The sequence below is a fragment of the Tursiops truncatus genome, chromosome 12 (assembly GCF_011762595.2).
Source record: "Tursiops truncatus isolate mTurTru1 chromosome 12, mTurTru1.mat.Y, whole genome shotgun sequence".
In the NCBI taxonomy this organism is placed as follows: Eukaryota; Metazoa; Chordata; class Mammalia; order Artiodactyla; family Delphinidae; genus Tursiops; species Tursiops truncatus.
In genome coordinates this window covers 88507318-88519780 of record NC_047045.1, presented here as the reverse complement: position 1 = coordinate 88519780, position 12463 = coordinate 88507318, and positions in this window count along the sequence as shown.

The following is a 12463-nucleotide window of genomic DNA, read 5'->3' as shown; positions in this document are numbered from 1 at the left end:
ATTATTTTTCTATGCACATAGCGTGGCGGTTGGTAGCACAGAATCTAGAGCCTAACTGCCTGGGTTCTCGGTTCAGATCCCAGCCCCGTTCTTACTTCTTTGTGAACTTGGGCAACTCAGTTCCCTTCCTTCCTCGGTTACCTCATCTGTAAATAATGATAATGAGAGGACCTGCCCCTCACGTTGGTAGGAGATTTAAATGACTTACTGTTTGTGACGCATTTAGAAGTGTTTGCTAACTCACTCCCACTGGCTCTTGTAATTCACTTCGTGGCCCTGGGGGCTGGTGTGATTTTCCCCTTTTACGGAAAACAAAGACCCTGGACTCTGGGAAGTTCAGGGACTGGCTGAAAACCACACAGTTTTATTCTCTCAACCCTGAGCTCTTTCTGGTTTATTTAAACTGAGGCATTTTGTGAAGGAAGGAGGACGACCTCAGATGTTTTTCTCCATTTACGTGGAGAGATTTCTAAGCCATCATCAGCATCGTGGTGGAAAGACCTGCATTTATTGCTTTCCTGTTTGCACTGTCTTTCTAGAAGCTTTAAAGCGAAGCCCACGCATATTTTCCTCATTCTCATCATATTTTCCTCATTCTCATCATATTTCCCTCATTCTCATCATTTTGTCTATTAAGTATTGAATATAGGCACCTTCTTGGGGATAATGGGAGGTGGTGGAGTGTTTTTATTGGGGATAATGGGAGGTGGAGCGTTTTTATTGAGGATAATGGGAGGTGGAGCGTTTTTATTGGGGATAATGGGAGGTGGAGCGTTTTTATTGGGGATAATGGGAGGTGGAGTGTTTTTATTGGGGATAATGGGAGGTGGAGCGTTTTTATTGGGGATAATGGGAGGTGGAGCGTTTTTATTGGGGATAATGGAAGGTGGAGCGTTTTTATTGGGGATAATGGGAGGTGGGGCGTTTTTCTTAAATTTCGTCCTTGTCCTGCTTGTAGCTGGATACGGATCCTTCAAACACATGATGGTTTCACATCATTCACGTCACCTGCCCCCAGGTGCCCCTTCACGGGGCCTCCAGAGCAACTCTCTGCCCCGACCTGGTCTCTCAGTGCCCTATTCCCGCACATAATGTAAAAGGATTAGGAGCAAAAAACAAATGTTTCAAATGTTTTTAAATCCTAAGTTTTTTGCATTGGATTTGGAGCAATTCACAAAGTACTGGAAGATGACACAATTATGAGTCAATAATTATCCCCGAATGATCATAGTGACTCATTGGCCATCCAAACACATCAAAGGTATTTTGTCTTCTTAGAAGAGCTTTGGGTAAAGAGATTATTGCAATGTTTTCTATAAATTACCATCCCAGCAAATACCTACTTTCCTTGCTGGAAATATTACCCAGCACACCCATGAGAGGCGAGTATTCTGAGTGGTGTATATATTCTTTCCTTGAAAAACGATGGCCCTTACAGTACCGTGTTTGGATGTATGTGTGTTTGCGTGTCTGTGTAGCTCAGTTTGCATATTTATGTAGTTTAAAAGTGCGAGTGTCTGTATGTACTTACATTCACTCTCACAGCTGTGTCTAAGGTGTGAGGGCCGATGTGGTTCATCTCATGACGGTCGGGATATAGCCGGCGAGGTGCTGCTGGTCAGTGGCGGGGCCTGAACTTGGACCAAAGCGTCCTCGCTCTTGGGCTGGGAGACTCTCCATCTTGCTGCGCTGCCTCTGCCCTTGGAATTTTTTATAACTCTTTGTGACCTTTCTGACTCAAGGCCTCGAAGATATTTTTTTATTGAGATGAAATTCAGAAGATATACCATTAACCATTTTAGAGTGAATACAATGGTGGCTTTTAGGACATTCACAATGTCGTGCAGCCACCGGCATTATCTGGCCCCCAAACACTCCCATCTCCCAACAGGAAACCCCATGTCCTTTCAGCAGTCACTCCCCCTTCCCAGCCCCCGACAACCACCAATCTGCTTCCTGTCTCCATGGATTTGCTGATTCTGGACATTTCATGTAAAGGGAATCATGCTCCATGTGGCCTCTTGTTTCTGGCTTCTCTCACTGAGCATCATGGTTTCAAAGCTCGTCCACGTTGTAGCCTGTGTCAGTGCATCAATCCTTGTGGCAGAATCACATCCCAGAAGGTGGATGGACTGTATTTGTTTATCCACTCACCAGCTGGTAGAAAATAACCTAAATTGTGGTTTCAACCTCTTGGCTGAAAAAATGCTGCAGAGAACATGCATGTACACATATGTTTAACATTTCTGAAGACTTTCCAAAAGGAAATTTTATCTTTGGATTCAAGACAACATTATTAGACATTCAATGTGAGAAGCAAAGGATAATTATTTGTATCATGATATTTTGGTCTTTGATGCTCATTTTTAAGCATAAATGGTTATTTATAATTCCTCCAAGACTTATAAACTGCACCTACTTTCCTACAGTCTGTGATTATCATGGGGAATGATATTTGTGGATGAGCATTTTACAAATATGGAACAAGTAAACACTTCACTATGAATACTTCTTCTAATGCCAGAAAATTTACCCTGGGTCCTCAGTGTCTAACTCACGGAGTTAGGATTCAAAGTAGTTAGAAACCGGTAAATTTTAAAATGTTCAACTTTTATGGACATAACCTGAGGTTGAAAGACTAGAGGATCAGATGTAGCAAATATTTAAACAACTTCATTTAGGCTACCAAAGATGATTTCTGAAAATAACAGGATGGATAAACATACCGAAAAGGCAGAGGAATGAACTTTTTGCTATTTAGAGAAAACATCAGGGATATTCTCCCTATGTTCTATTCCTAAGCAGAGACAACACACGTTTGCAAATACTGCCTTATAATGTATAATAGGGACGTTTACACTTTTCTTTACTCATCTCATGTTTATGCTTTACCTCTTCAAGTAGAAACTTGAAATTATTAAATTATTTTCTTTTAACTTATGGGTTCAGAAGTATGGGTTATTCATTCAATATGGGTGAATTAGGAGGGAGTGGCAGTAATCACAATTTATTCGTTTAATTTATTATCTACTTAACAGACATGAATTTTACTTAATCCTCTATTACTGGCCAGTTTCTCTGGCAGAAAAAAGATAGTGGATCATCTCATGACTTGTTTGGATGTTGGGGGGTACTGTTTTAGCATTTATTTTCTACTCTTCCTTAGAGACGTGTATGGAAAAATTTTTAAAAATATCACAATGTTATGTCGAGTGAAATAGTTATCTTGTGAGGAAATTTACACCATCCTGTAGGATCAGGAAAAGGAGAAAAATGTCTTTAATGACATAGAAAGTCTTTCTATTGATTTTCAGTTTAGAGAGACTATGTTTAGAGGATTGAGCCACTGCCCTAAAAATAGGAAACTATGAGCTGAGAAGGCAACTTCAAGGAAGGAAGGATTCAAGATATGCACAGTGCGTGTGTATTAGTCACATGGCTTCTACCAAGATGGTGGTCACGTACAATCTTCTATAAAACCACATTTCCTATAGGTTTGTTCCTACTTCTCAGGGAACAAACACAGCTGGGGACAGTCCCGTAACTTCTGACAGTACTTAATGCAGGAGGTAACGTATCTCATGATGGCATATTAAGGATCTGGGGGGCCCGGGGCTCCTGGTTCTGCGACCATGAACTTGAGAAGCTGGGGAAAGGGGCTCCACTGATCTGTGGCTTGGGGTAGAGCAGACATTTCTGGTGGTGGCCGATATTTTCCATCTTTGGAACCATGCTCACACCACAGAGAAGCTGAGAAGGCAAATGCAAAGCTCTCTGTGGCGAGCAGGGATGGGGGAGGAAAATGCCAGGATGCTCACTTATAAATAATCTGGTTCCCATCACAGCTGCTGAAATAGGCCTTTGAAATCAATCTGGGTGGAAACCCTGCTGGCTGCCTGAGACTGGACCCTGAGACGGCACCCACAGATGCTTTGCTGCTCTTCCTGGATGAAAGTGTCCAATGCATCCACCTGCCCGTAGGTGGCTGTTGGTTTTCTCAAAGGACACTGCCAAGTGGGGGCTTAGCACTAGATTCTGCATTGATGGACTAGACATTGAACCCTGGCAGTCCAGACATTAGCTGCGATCAGTAGGCCCTGCACCTTGACCCCAGCACAGCGCCCTGAGGGGCTTCCTTGCATCCACTCTGCCAGCTCTGTGGTGGCTGCAGCCCACCTAACAGGTCAGGTGTCCTTAGCCCCAGGTCAGGTGCCCACTCCTACAGGTGTGACCTCCAGCCCCTGACTCTCGTCACCTTTCTTTCTCCAGGCCCCCGTCCAAACAGTCGAGCTACTCATCCTTGCCCAGTGTCTGTGTAAGTTCTCTCTTTTAGTTGGACCTGTTTTCACTTGCTGTGTTGCCCATGGTGACCAGGTGTGTGGCCTGAAGTTCTGCCCCTCAGCTTCCTTCCAGGGACCCCAGGGGGCTGCCGTGCAGTAGTAATTCTCTCTGTTCAGCTTCACTATCGTGTTGAGATGTCCCCACTGTGACCAGTTGGGCCCTTTTCCTTCTCAGCCAGAGGACCACTCAGTACCCAAGAGTGGCCTTTGGTGTGAATCGAGGCAGGGGCGCTGGGGTGGTGGTGGGTGGTGTGGCCTCCTGCCCGCACACCTGACACTGGGGGCAGCTCGCGCTCTGGCCTCCGGGAACCGTCTCCAGCCCACCACCTGGAGGACCTGTGGATGCAGGTTAGTGATGCTGCGAGGTGAGGCCCTTCATCTCCAGGGAGAGAGGGAACGGCCAGGGCCTGCTTTTCTGAATGTGGATCATGCTCTACATAACTGGGAGAGGCTCGTCCTAGAATTTTCGGGGCCTCTTTGTGATTTTCATGTTGGGGATTGTTGTAAACTCTGCGTGTGCTTTTCCCCACCATGGGTATCTCTAAGACAGAGAAGTCTTTGTGCCGCAGGACCCAACTGGTGGGTGGTGGCGTCCCATCTTCTGCTGGACAAGCCATGGCGTCATCAGCTATGACTGTCTGTGTGTCCCCAGTGATACAGCCAAGGACAGAGCCCCCAGAGCCCCCAGAACCCCGACCTCGGACCCCAACCCCACGTTCTTTTACACAATGGTGGCAGCAAGCTTGTTGTTAGCAGTGTGTTTTCTGGAAATTACTGTAAAAGTGGTTTCGTTGAGGAAGTATTTACGTGTGGCAGGAAACGTAAGGGGTCTCTCCTTTGACCTGGTTACACCTCTTGGCACCTCTTCTTTTATTTTTTTTAACATCTTTATTGGAGTATAACTGCTTTACAGTGGTGTGTTAGTTTCTGCTGATCACAAAGTGAATCAGCTATACGTATACATATATCCCCATATCTCCTCCCTCTGGCGTCTCCCTCCCTCCCTCCCAGTCCCACCCTCTAGGTGGTCACAGAGCACCGAACTGCTCTCGCTGTGCACTGCTCCTTTTAATTTAGGGCGGGACAGTTAGGTGCCCCTCTAGGTGGTCACAAAGCACCGAGCTGCTCTCCCTGTGCTATGCAGCTGCTTCCCACTAGCTATCTACTTTACGTTTGGTAGTGTATATATGTCCATTCTCTACGTCTGCGTCTTTATTCCTGTCCTGCCCCTAGGTTCTTCAGAACCATGTTTTGTTTTTTTTAGATTCCATATATATGTGTTAGCATACAGTATTTGTTTTTCTCTTTCTGACTTCACTCTGTATGACAGACTCTAGGTCCATCCACATCACTATAAGTAACTCAGTTTTGTTTCTTTTTATGGCTGAGCAATATTCCATCGCATACATGTGCCACGTCTTTATCCATTCATCTGTCGATGGACAGTTAGGTTGCTTCCATCTCCGGGCTATTGTAAACAGAGCTGCAGTGAACATTGTGGTACATGGCTCTTTTTGGTTATGGTTTTCTCAGGGTATATGCCCAGTAGTGGGATTGGTAGTTATATGGTAGTTCTATTTGTAGTTTTTTGTAGTTTTCTAAAGAACTTCCATACTGTTCTCCATAGTGGCTGTATCAATTTACATTCCCACCAACAGTGCAAGAGGGTTCCCTTTTCACACCCTCTCCAGCATTTATTGTTTGTAGATTTTTGATGATGGCCACTCTGACTGGTGTGAGGTGATACAATTGTTACAATTGTTATATTTTCTTCTTGGATTGATCCCTTGATCATTATGTAGTGTCCATCTTTGTCTCTTGTAATAGTCTTTATTTTAAAGTCTATTCTGATAAGTGAATTGCTACTCCAGCTTTCTTTTGATTTCCATTTGCATGGTATATCTTTTTCCATTCCCTCACTTTCAGTCTGTACATGTCCCTAGGTCTGAAGTGGGTCTCCTGTAAGCAGCATATATATGGGTCTTGTTTTTGTATTCATTCAGCCAGTCTATGTCCTTTGGTTGGAGCATTTAATCCATTTACATTTAAGGTAGTTATCAATATGTATGTTCCTATCACCATTTTGTTATTTGTTTTGGGTTTGCTATTGTAGGTCTTTTCCTTCTCTTGTGTTTCCTGCCTAGAGAAGTTCCTTTAGCATTTGTTGTAAAGCTGGTTTGGTGGCACTGAATTCTGTTAGCTTTTGCTTGCCTGTAAAGGTTTTAATTTCTCTGTCGAATCTGAATGAGATCCTTGCTGGGTAGAGTAATCTTGGTTGCAGGTTTTTCTCCTTCATCACTTTAAATATGTCCTGCCAGTCCCTTCTGGCTTGTAGGGTTTCTGCTGAGAGATCAGCTGTTAACCTTATGGGGATTCCCTTGTGTGTTATTTGTTGTTTTTCCCTTGCTGCTTTTAATATGTTTTCTTTGTATTTAACTTTTGACAGTTTGATTACTATGTGTCTTGGCATGTTTCTCCTTGGATTTACCCTGTATGGGACTCTCTGCACTTCCTGGACTTGATTGACTATTTCCTTTCCCATATTAGGGAAGTTTTCAACTATAATCTCTTCAAATATTTTCTCAGTCCTTTTCTTTTTCTCTCCTTTTTCTGGGACCCCTATAATTTGAATGTTAGTGCATTTAATGTTGTCCCAGAGGTCTCTGAGACTGTCCTCAGTTCTTTTCATTCTTTTTTCTTTATTCTGCTCTGCAGTGGTTATTTCCACTATTTTATCTTCCAGGTCACTTATCCTTTCTTCTGCTTCGGTTATTCTGCTATTTATTCCTTCTAGAGAATTTTTAATTTTATTTATTGTGCTGTTCCTCATTGTTTGTTTGCTCTTTAGTTCTTCTAGGTCCTTGTTGATTGTTTCTTGTATTTTCTCTATTCTATTTCCAAGATTTTGGATCATCTTTACTATCATTACTCTGAATTCTTTTTCAGGTAGACTGCCTATTTCCTTTTCATTTGTTTGGTCTGGTAGGTTTTTACTCTGCTCCTTCATCTGCTGTGTACTTCTCTGTCTTCTCATTTTGCTTAACTTAATGTATTTGGGGTCTCCTTTTTGCAGGCTGCAGGTTTATAGTTCCTACTGTTTTTGATGTCTGTCCCCAGTGGGTAAGGTTAGTTCAGTGGGTTGTGTAGGCTTCACAGTGGAGGGGACTGGTGCCTGTGTTCTGATGGATGAGGCTGGATCTTGCCTTTCTAGTGGGCAAGACGACATCCGGTGGTGTGTTTTGGGGTGTCTGTGAACTTAGTATGATTTTAGGCAGCCTCTCTGCTAATGGGTGGGGTTGTGTTCCTGTCTTGCTAGTTGTTTGGCATGGGGCGTCCAGCCCTGGAGCTTGCTGGTTGTTGAGTGGAGCTGGGTCTTAGTGTTAAGATGGAGATCTCTGGGAGAGCTCTTGCCAATTGATATTATGAGGGCCAGGAGGTCTCTGGTGGACCAATGTCCTGAACTTGGCTGTCCCACCTCCGAGGCTCAGGCCTGACACCCGGCCAGAGCACCAAGACCCTGTCAGCCACACTTCTTAGAAGAAAAGGGAGAAAAGAAAAAAATAAAATAAAATAAAGTTACTAAAGTAAAAAAGTAAAGTAATTAACGAAAAGGAACCAATAAACAAATACACCAATGATAGGAAGTGGTAAAAACTATACTAAAAAGAAAACCCGACAGATGGAACCCTAGGACAAATGGTAAAAGCAAAGCCCTAGAGACAAAATCACACAAAGAAGCAAATACATGCACACTGACAAAAAGAGAAAAAGGGGAAAAAATGTGTGTCTATATATATATATATATATATAAGGGAGAGAGCAGCGAAATCAATAAACAAATCTACCAGTGATAATAAGCTCTAAATACTAAACTAAGATAAACATATAAATCAGAAAATAGTCACATACAGCAAACTCCAAGTCTACAGTTGCTCCCAAAGTCCACCTCCTCAATTTGGGGTGATTGGTTGTCTATTCAGGTATTCCACAGATGCAGGTACATCACGTTGATCGTGGAGCTTTAATCCGCTGCTCCTGAGGCTGCTGGGAGAGATTTCCCTTTCTCTTCTTTGTTCTCACAGCTCCCGGGGCTCAGCTTTGGATTTGGCCCCGCCTCTGCATGTAGGTCGCTGGACGGCGTCTGTTTTTCGCTCAAACAGGACGTGGTTAAAGGAGCCGCTGATTCGGGGGCTCTGGCTCACTCAGGCCGGGGGAGGGAGGGGTGCGGATGCGGGGCGGGCCTGCGGCAGCAGAGGCCGGCGTGACGTTGCACCAGCCTGAGGCGCGCCGTGCGTTCCTCCGGAGAAGTTGTCCCTGAATCCCGGGACCCTGGCGGTGGCGGGCTGCACAGGCTCCCCGGAAGGGGGGTGTGGAGAGTGACCTGTGCTCGCACAGAGGCTTCTTGGTAGCGGCAGCAGCAGCCTTAGCGTCTCATGCCCGTCTCTGGGATCCGTGCTTTTAGCCGCGGCTCGCGCCCGTCTCTGGAGCTCCTAAGCAGCGCTCTTAATCCCCTCTCCTCGCGCACCAGGAAACCAAGAGGCAAGAAAAAGTTTCTTGCCTCTTCGGCAGCTCCAGACTTTTCCCCGGACTCCCTCCCGGCCAGCCGTGGCGCACTAACCCCCTGCAGGTTGTGTTCACTCCGCCAACCCCAGTCCTCTCCCTGCGCTCCGACCGAAGCCCGAGCCTCAGCTCGCAGCCCCGCCCGCCCCGGCAGGTGAGCAGACAAGCCTCTCGGCCTGGTGAGTGCCGGTCGGCACCGATCCTCTGTGCGGGAATCTCACCGCTTTGCCCTCCGCACCCCTGTGGCTGTGCTCTCCTCCGCGGCTCCGAAGCTTCCCCCTCCGCCACCCGCAGGCTCCTCCCGCAAAGGGGCTCCTAGTGTGTGGAGACCTTTCCTCCTTCACAGCTCCCTCCCACTGGTGCCGGTCCCGTCCCTATTCTTTGTCTCTGTTTTTTCTTTTGCTCTACCCAGGTACATGGGGAGTTTCTTGCCTTTAGGGAAGTCTGAGGTCTTTTGCCAGCATTCAGTAGGTGTTCTGTAGGAGTTGTTCCACGTGTAGATGCATTTCTGGTGTATCTGTGGGGAGGAAGGTGATCTCCGCGTCTTACTCCTCAGCCATCTTGAAGATGCTCCCTCCTGGCGCCTCTGACCTTTAGTCTTCAAACCTGAGACTGAAGAACCAGGACACACCCACTCAATCCAGTCCCGGGTCGTGCAAGTGTTTAGACTCCTTCCTCCAGGCTGGTTTCTAGACATCACCGTTGACCTGGGATCCCATTCCTTTCATCAAAACAAGGGGAAATATTGTCTTCTCAGATATCTAGGGAAGGATAAATCACCAATAAAAGAAGATTGTATAAACCGGATCACATATGTCCTAAACGCAGACAGTTTTCATCTACTGCCAACCTGAAAGCCTCCTTGCGATAAACAGGCAATGTTTTGCAGTGAGAGTTCAAACTGCCAAGCCGGCAAGATGCTCCCTTTGTACCACCTCAGCTCGGCTTTAGCCTGAGCCATCGTCAGGAGCAGCCAGAAATGTAATATCACTGAACGGATAGCCCAGAACGGATTTATTTAATACTTTAATAATAATAAACATTTTTAGCAAGTGTTTCCACCCAGGAGCTGAGTGACTCATCAGCAACCCTACCAGCCTATCTCAGATTCTCGGATGAAATCTTCTGGAATTTTCCTTCCTTCCTTCCCTCCTTCCTCCCTCCCTCCCTTCCTCCCTTCCTTCCTCCCTTCCTCCCTTCCTCCCTTCCTTCCTTCCTTCCTCCCTCCCTCCCTTCCTTCCTTCCTCCCTCCCTTCCTTCCTCCCTTCCTCCTTCCCTTCCTTCCTCCCTTCCTCCCTTCCTTCTTTCCTCCCTCTCTCCCTCCCTTCCTTCCTTCCTTCCTTCCTCCCTCCCTTCCTTCCTCCCTTCCTCCCTCCCTTCTTTCCTCCCTTCCTCCCTTCTTCCCTTCCTTCCTCCCTTCCTCCCTTCCTCCCTTCCTCCCTTCCTTCCTTCCTCCCTTCCTCCCTTCCTTCCTCCCTTCCTCCCTTCCTTCCTTCCTCCCTTCCTTCCTTCCTTCCTCCCTTCCTGCCTTCCTTTTCTCCATCTTCTCCTCCTTCTCCTTCTTCTTCTTCTTCTTCTTCTTCATCTTCTTTTTCTTCTTCTCTCTCCCTTTCTTTCTTTATGTAAAAGAGATTGCAAATTGGCAACTAAATTTCAATTGCTTTTTAAGTTTGTTCTTTTTTTCCTTAGTCATAATTTTGTAAGTTACTAGAAAAATACTTAGACCCACTCATGCCTTGTTCTCCAGGGACATCAGTTAGAGGCCAGTCCTCTTCTGGGCATCGGGTCAGTGAGTTCCTGCCCCAGGCGTTGACTTTCTTCTGGGAAGAATGTTTACCTTTATGGATGCCGTTTCTAGCAAACCTCTTACCCCCGAGAGGAAGGAACCTGGTTTTCAGGAAAGAGGGTTCTGATCCTGGCAATAGTGTAAGGCAGCTGGGCCTGGGAACTTGAGATACACTTTCATTTTAGGTTCTTTGCTCCTTAGTGGAATTGACTGTCAGTAATCTGGTTTCCACATTGCTTTGTGTTAATAAAAATGGGAGAAGCAAAGAAGAGTTTATATCTTCACATATGTGCAGCTGGAGGGAAAAGCACTTTTTGGATGGGTCGTAGCATGTTCCCCAGCGTGCTGAAATCAGAAGCGCAGGCAGTGAGTGCAATCGCGTTCCCAGCTGTTGGCATCGGTGGGGGCTTGCCTCGACCCCCCCAGCCCGGCTGTGCCTCCAAAGGCAGGATGCGGGCTCAGGAGGGAATCCCCACGGGTGATGCGTTGCCGCCTTGCTTTCCATTCAGTTTACTCTTTCGTAATCTTCTGCCAGCTGGACAAATAAAAGGTAGCCTCCACCTTCTTCAGTCCAGAGCACATCAAGGGACGAAAAACAACTCCCCTCTCACCAGCTGAAGCGTTTCAGGACCTCATCCTTATCACAGCAAGACTGACTCAAAAAAATAGATTTGGTTCAATTAAAAGACCCTAGAGCATAATGCTCCTTCCACACAAAGGCAGAATACGTCTGGCTGTGGATACACAGTAAAGAGGAAGCAAACACATGCCGTCTGGAAAATAGGGTTATATCTACCCATTAATTTTAACTTTGGAGAGTTCTCCTCTAGCCAATAGGAGCTCAGTGAATGAAAAAAATTAAACTTAGGGTTTCCTCTGAGTCGAGCAGGACGTTCTGCCTCTGATGCAGGTGACCTGACTGTGACTTTCTTAGGGTGACTTCCCTTTCTAAGACTTGAAAGGGAAATAGGCTTGGGCCCCTCCCTCACCCATGGTGGAGGCTCTTCTGAAAAGGCTGCGAACGGTTCTGAAGTTCCGCGGAAGGCTGCCCAGGAAGTCTGCGCAGCTGTGTGGGATATTCATGGAGACTGTCTGGTTATTACAATTTTATTTCTCTCCCTATTGAAGTGGAAGCTTATAGAAGAATGCACCCCTGTCTAGACATTCTGTGAATTTCCCGCAGTAGCTCCTACCTAGCCGTGTGTAACCGCAGCTCATTATAATTTCTTTCCATTCCTAGGAGCCTTTCTCTAACAATCACTCACAGGTGATTCCTCTGCTAGACCAGAGGCCCCAGTTCATTGGTCCATTAGCGTCTCAATGTTTTCACGATGCTCCTGGGCCAGACGAAATACCCAACAGTTCCTTTTATTAAGTAGTTAGGCCCAAGGACCGTCACATATGCTGTGTCCCAGTGCGTGCAGCACAGCTCCTCAAACTTTGGAATCAGGCTGGACACTGCCACCCTCCTGTCCTCATGTCCACACTGATTTTCTGCGGGTTCTTGCTCTTAATCACACAACTGGGGCAAACCCAGCAGAGATGACGTAATTGGAAGGAATGCAGGGGTTCAGTGAAGCTGTGAACTATCTCGAGCTGGATCTTCCACAAACACACAATTTAAATACCCAGTGGCACCCCTCCTGAGTTCCCTGGGGTGCCTACTGAGTCTTAGTACACAGTCTGGGAACCATGGTGCTGGACGAATGTCTTCATTTAAAAGCTTCTTGTCTCTGTAATAAAACCAGGCCTGCAAGCCCAGCGCTGAGAGTTCTCG